The following is an 8,821-nucleotide window of genomic DNA, read 5'->3' as shown; positions in this document are numbered from 1 at the left end:
TTTTGCTGCAATCTTAATCAAACAGAGAAATTCAAATTTTCTTGCTTGCCACCATGTATAAGGGTTGTCATGACGCGATATATATTACTAATATTTAGGAAAAGATCCATTTCTGTTGAAAATGCATTTTTTTCTGTTGATTTGTTTCCAAAAGCTGTGCTTTTTCTGCTATCAGCTTTTCAAAGCAATCCATAAAAGTTGAGTGAATAGTCTGATTTAGACTTTGCTCTTCAGTTCTCATCCTGTTGGCCAAAGTAGGGGACGGACTCGTGCTATCGTCACTTGTTTCTTCACAGCTCATTTTAATGCTATCGATCAATACATACTGCTTCACTTTTTCTTTTTGCAGTTGATTAGTGAAAACATACATTTTAAATCTTGGATCGAGAAAGGTAGCAACCAAATGATTTTTACTCGTTGTAATATCTTCAAATCGTTTTTGTAACCCTTGTTGTATGACGAGTATTGCCTGGCTTAATTTGGGTGTTAGCTCTTTTTAGAAGATGTCACAAAAGCTCCCATTGTGCAGCAGTCAAATTGGCAATATGACAGTCCGTCAGTTAGAAAGAAATGGCTCATTTTTCTTGCATTAGCGTTTCGAGCATATAATATGTAGAGTTCTAACGCGTGCTAACATCTCAACAATTCATGTTGAGGGAGACCCAAATCTTTTGGACAGAATGCAGTTTTTCTTGTGCAGTATTGTTATATATAAAATTGATGGGGTGTTTAATTTCAATAACCTCAAATATAATAGAAATATGACAAAAGCCCGAGGGAGGTTTCATGAAAAATATATGTATGTATGAGGTGAATTTATAATTGGATTTTTTTTTTCAATATCGAATAGTTGGCGCCTTCCTAGGGTCTTCTTTAGACGCTGAACTCCGGTTCTCCTACCATCAATTTGTTAGTCTTTCTAGTGGTATCCGTTTGTTTGGTTTCTGTTTTTATATCCATTTATTCATCTGTTCGTTGGTATTCTTTCACTATTCACTACATCCTGAATTCCTAGTTTTGCTGTAACATCCGGACTTGTCATTTTATTTCTGGTGCTCATTCACTCAATTGTTTTTTCATTTTAGTTACCCTCATAATTCTTTTTATTGTTGATGTTTCGGCGCTTGGTTCTTTTGTATACGTGAGAAAAAGTCTTGATTATGTTTCGGAGATTGAAATTTTATCCATTAATAATTAAAATTTGGATAGATTCATTAGAATTATATTGTAATTGCAACAATCTATACATACTTTTGCATTACATGTATTACTATTGTAGGGATACTTGTTTTAATATATTTTTAAACTTGTACAGGTTTGTAGGAGAACTACCAACCATTAGTCTAAACTGCGTTTCTATTTTTTTTGGAGTGCTTCAGGTGAATAATAATCTTATGGATTTTTTTTATAATTTTGTTGGATATTAAATACACAAATCTTCTCAAAGGATCTGTTGAGCCCCCTTTCTTGCTGCGATAATGAAGAACCCAGTATTCACAGCTGATCTGTTAATCCTACTCCTCCTAGAAAGTTCAGAATGTGGGATGACAGATCTTCATCTTCTGTTCACTTCTCACACTTCAAGAGAATGATTTATCGTCCTCTGCGCAACAGAATCTGCACATCGTATTACCTGCCAAGTCTAGCGTCTTAAGATGCCCATTGGGGTGACCGTGCCCCAATAAGACTCCTGAGACTGTTAGTATATCTTCTCTGGTTATAGCTTTCCAAAAGTGTCTTTGCCTATCTCAACCTCAGTAGCTGGTTTTACTCTTATCTACTTTTTTTCCAATGTTTTCTCTATTCTTTTGTAACTGATACCACGCAAGGGTTCAGGTCCAATGAAAAGTTTGTCTGCCTCTACTTTAACTGATCTGTCAGCTATTTTGTTTCCCTACACTCCGATTGGTCCCGGAATCCATTGCAGGGCTGTTTTATTTTTCTTGCCTAGCTCTTTGAATTCGACTAGGCGTTCTCAATTTAGTTTGGATTTATGATACATATTTTTCAATTGCATAAATTTTTACTTGAAAAATATTTGGTGTGTCGCCCAGGCTTTCAGAGTGTAGCAACCTCCTTTTAGTTAATATTTGAACGAAATATAGGATATGTGGATGGAATGGTACGTTTTCTAGTTGTTACTTGGTTGCAGATATTTCCAATGTGAAAATTACAAAGTAGATTATTCATTCATATTATCCATATATTGATTGTGAAGACGATTTGAATATCGATTAGTGATAATTGAAGATGTTTTTTATTAATAAACTTTTTTTCAAAATATGCATATTTTTTCATTCACCTAACCTCAATCTTCAAGATAGTCTTATAAGATGTTCATGAATGATATAATAATAAACCAAAAATACTTTCTCCTGGAGTAAAATTAAGTTAATTATGCTTCTTCCAAAAATACTACAATTCTTTGTGAAAACACAGCCCTAAAAATCCGTAGCAGCACCTTTTCAAACAAAATATTCCACAAAAATTGGAGATCATTATGCAAAATACTTCACCATTTCTCCTGCGAGATTAAGTTTGCAGGATGCAAAGAACAAGAATAATGATGAAAAGGTTTTTTATGTATACATTTCCGCACCACCAATGAGGTAGTATACTCGGCGCGTTTTTTTTAACGTGGTTTCCCCTGTAGGCCTATTCCACGATCTACTGGAGTACTGTTCGTTACTAAATAATGAATTAACTGTCATGACATCGAAACCGATTTTTATTTTTATGCAGAAATACGTAGGGAATAGAAAACGAGTAGAAATGAAGGAAAATTTTGCAAACAATTAACAAATACTCTCGGTCTTCTACAGTGTGATTCCGTTGAAGATTCATTTCAAAAAAATAAACAACCACTTCTTTTTGACTCAGGATTACAAAGATAAATGATTCCGTGTATGTTTCTGTTCAAAAAAAAAGAACGAACAAATCTATTTGAATGAGAAAGACCAGTAGAAATGATGGAGTTTGGAAAGAAACAGAAAACACTCGCAATCTACCATAGTGTATGAAGTAAGAGCTCAGGTGCGACTGCCCGGGTTGAAACCAAGTCTGAACGACGCGGTTGAGCTATGTTACCCATAACACTTCATGGTGACGGTCGTGTTTCTGTACGAAAAAAGAGAGACCACCGCTTTTTGAAAGAGAAATACTATTAGAAATGATTCCGTATATGTTTCTATTCAAAAAAAAGAACGACCACTTCTATTTGAATGAGAAAGACCAGTAGAAATGATGGAGTTTGGAAAGAAACAGAAAACACTCGCAGTCTTCCATAGTGTATGTAGTAAGAGCTCAGGTGCGACTGCCCGGGTTGAAACCAAGTCTGAACGACGCGGTTGAGCTATGTTACCCATAACACTTCATGGTGACGGTCGCGTTTCTGTACGAAAAAAGAATGACCACCGCTTTTTGAAAGTGAAATACTATTAGAAATGATTCCGTATATGTTTCTATTCAAAAAAAAAAGAACGACCACTTCTATTTGAATAAGAAAGACCAGTAGAAATGATGGAGTTTGGAAAGAAACAGAAAACACTCGCAGTCTTCCATAGTGTATGTAGTAAGAGCTCAGGTGCGACTGCCCGGGTTGAAACCAAGTCTGAACGACGCGGTTGAGCTATGTTACCCATAACACTTCATGTTGACGGTCGTGTTTCTGTACGAAAAAAGAGAGACCATCGCTTTTTGAAAGGGGAAATACTATTAGAAATGATTCCTATATGTTCCTGTTCAAAAAAAAGAACGACCACTTCTATTTGAATAAGAAAGACCAGTAGAAATGATGGAGTTTGGGAAGAAACAGAAAACACTCGCAGTCTTCCATAGTGTATGTAGTAAGAGCTCAGGTGCGACTGCCCGGGTTGAAACCAAGTCTGAACGACGCGGTTGAGCTATGTTACCCATAACACTTCATGGTGACGGTCGTGTTTCTGTACGAAAAAAGAATGACCACCGCTTTTTGAAAGAGAAATACTATTAGAAATGATTCCGTATATGTTTATTTTCAAAAAAAAAGAACGACCACTTCTATTGGAATGAGAAAGACCAGTAGAAATGATGGAGTTTGGAAAGAGACAGAAAACACTCGCAATCTTCCATAGTGTATGTAGTAAGAGCTCAGGTGCGACTGCCCGGGTTGAAACCAAGTCTGAACGACGCGGTTGAGCTATGTTACCCATAACACTTCATGGTGACGGTCGTGTTTCTGTACGAAAAAAGAATGACCACCGCTTTTTGAAAGAGAAATACTATTAGAAATGATTCCGTATATGTTTCTATTCAAAAAAAAGAACGACCACTTATATTTGAATGAGAAAGACCAGTAGAAATGATGGAGTTTGGAAAGATACAGAAAACACTCGCAGTCTGCCATAGTGTATGGAGTAAGAGCTCAGGTGCGACTGCCCGGGTTGAAACCAAGTCTGAACGACGCGGTTGAGCTATGTTACCCATAACACTTCATGGTGACGGTCGAGTTTCTGTACGAAGAAAGAATGACCACCGCTTTTTGAAAGAGAAATACTATTAGAAATGATTCCGTATATGTTTCTATTCAAAGAAAAAGAACGACCACTTCTATTTGAATGAGAAAAACCAGTAGAAATGATGGAGTTTGGAAAGAGACAGAAAACACTCGCAGTCTGCCATAGTGTATGGAGTAAGAGCTCAGGTGCGACTGCCCGGGTTGAAACCAAGTCTGAACGACGCGGTTGAGCTATGTTACCCATAACACTTCATGGTGACGGTCGTGTTTCTGTACGAAAAAGAATGACCACCGCTTTTTGAAAGAGAAATACTATTAGAAATGATTCCGTATATGTTTCTATTCAAAAAAAAGAACGACCACTTCTATTTGAATGAGAAAGACCAGTAGAAATGATGGAGTTTGGAAAGAAACAGAAAACACTCGCAGTCTTCCATAGTGTATGTAGTAAGAGCTCAGGTGCGACTGCCCGGGTTGAAACCAAGTCTGAACGACGCGGTTGAGCTATGTTACCCATAACACTTCATGGTGACGGTCGTGTTTCTGTACGAAAAAAGAAAGACCACCGCTTTTTGAAAGAGAAATACTATTAGAAATGATTCCTATATGGTCCTGTTCAGAAAAAAAGAACGATCACTTCTATTTGAATGAGAAAGACCAGTAGAAATGATTGAGTTTGGAAAGAAACAGAAAACACTCGCAGTCTTCCATAGTGTATGTAGTAAGAGCTCAGGTGCGACTGCCCGGGTTGAAACCAAGTCTGAACGACGCGGTTGAGCTATGTTACCCATAACACTTCATGGTGACGGTCGTGTTTCTGTACGAAAAAAGAAAGACCACCGCTTTTTGAAAGAGAAATACTATTAGAAATGATTCCTATATGTTCCTGTTCAAAAAAAAAGAACGACCACTTCTATTTGAATAAGAAAGACCAGTAGAAATGATGGAGTTTGGAAAGAGACAGAAAACACTCGCAGTCTTCCATAGTGTATGTAGTAAGAGCTCAGGTGCGACTGCCCGGGTTGAAACCAAGTCTGAACGACGCGGTTGAGCTATGTTACCCATAACACTTCATGGTGACGGTCGAGTTTCTGTACGAAGAAAGAATGACCACCGCTTTTTGAAAGAGAAATACTATTAGAAATGATTCCGTATATGTTTCTATTCAAAGAAAAAGAACGACCACTTCTATTTGAATGAGAAAAACCAGTAGAAATGATGGAGTTTGGAAAGAGACAGAAAACACTCGCAGTCTGCCATAGTGTATGGAGTAAGAGCTCAGGTGCGACTGCCCGGGTTGAAACCAAGTCTGAACGACGCGGTTGAGCTATGTTACCCATAACACTTCATGGTGACGGTCGTGTTTCTGTACGAAAAAAGAATGACCACCGCTTTTTGAAAGAGAAATACTATTAGAAATGATTCCGTATATGTTTATTTTCAAAAAAAAAGAACGACCACTTCTATTGGAATGAGAAAGACCAGTAGAAATGATGGAGTTTGGAAAGAGACAGAAAACACTCGCAGTCTTCCATAGTGTATGTAGTAAGAGCTCAGGTGCGACTGCCCGGGTTGAAACCAAGTCTGAACGACGCGGTTGAGCTATGTTACCCATAACACTTCATGGTGACGGTCGAGTTTCTGTACGAAGAAAGAATGACCACCGCTTTTTGAAAGAGAAATACTATTAGAAATGATTCCGTATATGTTTATTTTCAAAAAAAAAGAACGACCACTTCTATTGGAATGAGAAAGACCAGTAGAAATGATGGAGTTTGGAAAGAGACAGAAAACACTCGCAGTCTTCCATAGTGTATGTAGTAAGAGCTCAGGTGCGACTGCCCGGGTTGAAACCAAGTCTGAACGACGCGGTTGAGCTATGTTACCCATAACACTTCATGGTGACGGTCGTGTTTCTGTACGAAAAAAGAATGACCACCGCTTTTTGAAAGAGAAATACTATTAGAAATGATTCCGTATATGTTTCTATTCAAAAAAAAGAACGACCACTTATATTTGAATGAGAAAGACCAATAAAAATGATGGAGTTTGGAAAGATACAGAAAACACTCGCAGTCTGCCATAGTGTATGGAGTAAGAGCTCAGGTGCGACTGCCCGGGTTGAAACCAAGTCTGAACGACGCGGTTGAGCTATGTTACCCATAACACTTCATGGTGACGGTCGAGTTTCTGTACGAAGAAAGAATGACCACCGCTTTTTGAAAGAGAAATACTATTAGAAATGATTCCGTATATGTTTCTATTCAAAGAAAAAGAACGACCACTTCTATTTGAATGAGAAAAACCAGTAGAAATGATGGAGTTTGGAAAGAGACAGAAAACACTCGCAGTCTGCCATAGTGTATGGAGTAAGAGCTCAGGTGCGACTGCCCGGGTTGAAACCAAGTCTGAACGACGCGGTTGAGCTATGTTACCCATAACACTTCATGGTGACGGTCGTGTTTCTGTACGAAAAAGAAAGACCACCGCTTTTTGAAAGAGAAATACTATTAGAAATGATTCCTATATGGTCCTGTTCAGAAAAAAAGAACGATCACTTCTATTTGAATGAGAAAGACCAGTAGAAATGATTGAGTTTGGAAAGAAACAGAAAACACTCGCAGTCTTCCATAGTGTATGTAGTAAGAGCTCAGGTGCGACTGCCCGGGTTGAAACCAAGTCTGAACGACGCGGTTGAGCTATGTTACCCATAACACTTCATGGTGACGGTCGTGTTTCTGTACGAAAAAAGAGAGACCACCGCTTTTTAAAAGGGGAAATACTATTAGAAATGATTCCTATATGTTCCTGTTCAAAAAAAAAGAACGACCACTTCTATTTGAATAAGAAAGACCAGTAGAAATGATGGAGTTTGGGAAGAAACAGAAAACACTCGCAGTCTTCCATAGTGTATGTAGTAAGAGCTCAGGTGCGACTGCCCGGGTTGAAACCAAGTCTGAACGACGCGGTTGAGCTATGTTACCCATAACACTTCATGGTGACGGTCGTGTTTCTGTACGAAAAAATAGAGACCACCGCTTTTTGAAAGGGAAATACTATTAGAAATGATTCCGTATATGTTTCTATTCGAAGAAAAATAACGACCACCTCTATTTGAACGAGGAAGACCAGTAGAAAAGAGTCCGTATATGTTTCTGTTCAAAAAAACACCGACTACCTCTTTTTGAAGGAGAAATTCTAGTAGAAGTTGAATAAAAGAACCACCACATCTTATTCAAATAGACTTGAGAAATCCAAAATACTTACACACGTGGCAGGTATCTGTCTTTGATCACTAACGAGAGTCCTGAAAAAAACCTTGTGTGAGTTCTCCAATCGCCAATATAATTTTAAAGCTTAAACTAATCTTTTTAAATTCACTAAACCACACAAATGTAAGCATACCAAAAACTCATGTTATGTTATACCTTTACAATAAATAAAATTTTGGAAGAAGAAGATAAGAAAGGAAATAACAATGAATGCAATAATTGTCGTGGAATAAAGCTAATCAGCACATAGCTCAAAATAAACGAATAAATCATAAGTATATGACGACTAAACCGTCAAGGAGAAATTATATCTAAATATAAAAGTATAGAATGAAATATCAATAAGCAGAAGTTGAAATGAAAGTTTAAGCAAAAACAAATTTGGATATAATTAGGAAAAATGATGAGAAAAATGAGAAAACAACTAATAAACAATAAAAGGGGAAGGGACGCCAAATCATTAGTGAGACAATTGATGAAATCATAGATATAATAGAAGAAAGGAATGAAAAGTTAAACAAGACAATAGGTGAAAAAATAAGTCAATAAAGAAATAAATTTATTAATACAAAAAAAGAGAAATTGAAAAAAAACAAACTGATAAATAAAAAGAAGGGGAGAGAGAAAATCACTGATAATAATAAATGAAATGGCAATGGCAAAAGAAGGCAATGTGAAATAATTGTTAATAGCAGTTCGTAGCACTAATAAAAGAAAATAAGAAAATAACACTCAAGAATTGAAAACAAAAATCTGATATGTTATTAAATAAATAATGTTGGAATCAAATACTGAAATACAAGAAAAGATGATAACCAACTGATATAAATAAATAATTAGAACGAAGAAGCTATAAACTATAAAATTTAATAACATTGTTATTATCAAGAGAGTAAAATTGAAAATAAATAATAGAAAAATCTTAAAATAAAAACAAATGAAACTGGAAAAAATTAGTTTGAACTAAAAGGAAATAGAGAAATTTAAAACATAAATGGAAAGGAAATCAAAGTGTAGTTACAAAGCAAATTGAATGTTAACAACTGCTAATCAA

Source organism: Diorhabda sublineata, chromosome 1 (assembly GCF_026230105.1).
Source record: "Diorhabda sublineata isolate icDioSubl1.1 chromosome 1, icDioSubl1.1, whole genome shotgun sequence".
NCBI lineage: Eukaryota > Metazoa > Arthropoda > Insecta > Coleoptera > Chrysomelidae > Diorhabda > Diorhabda sublineata.
This window is presented reverse-complemented; position numbering follows the sequence as displayed.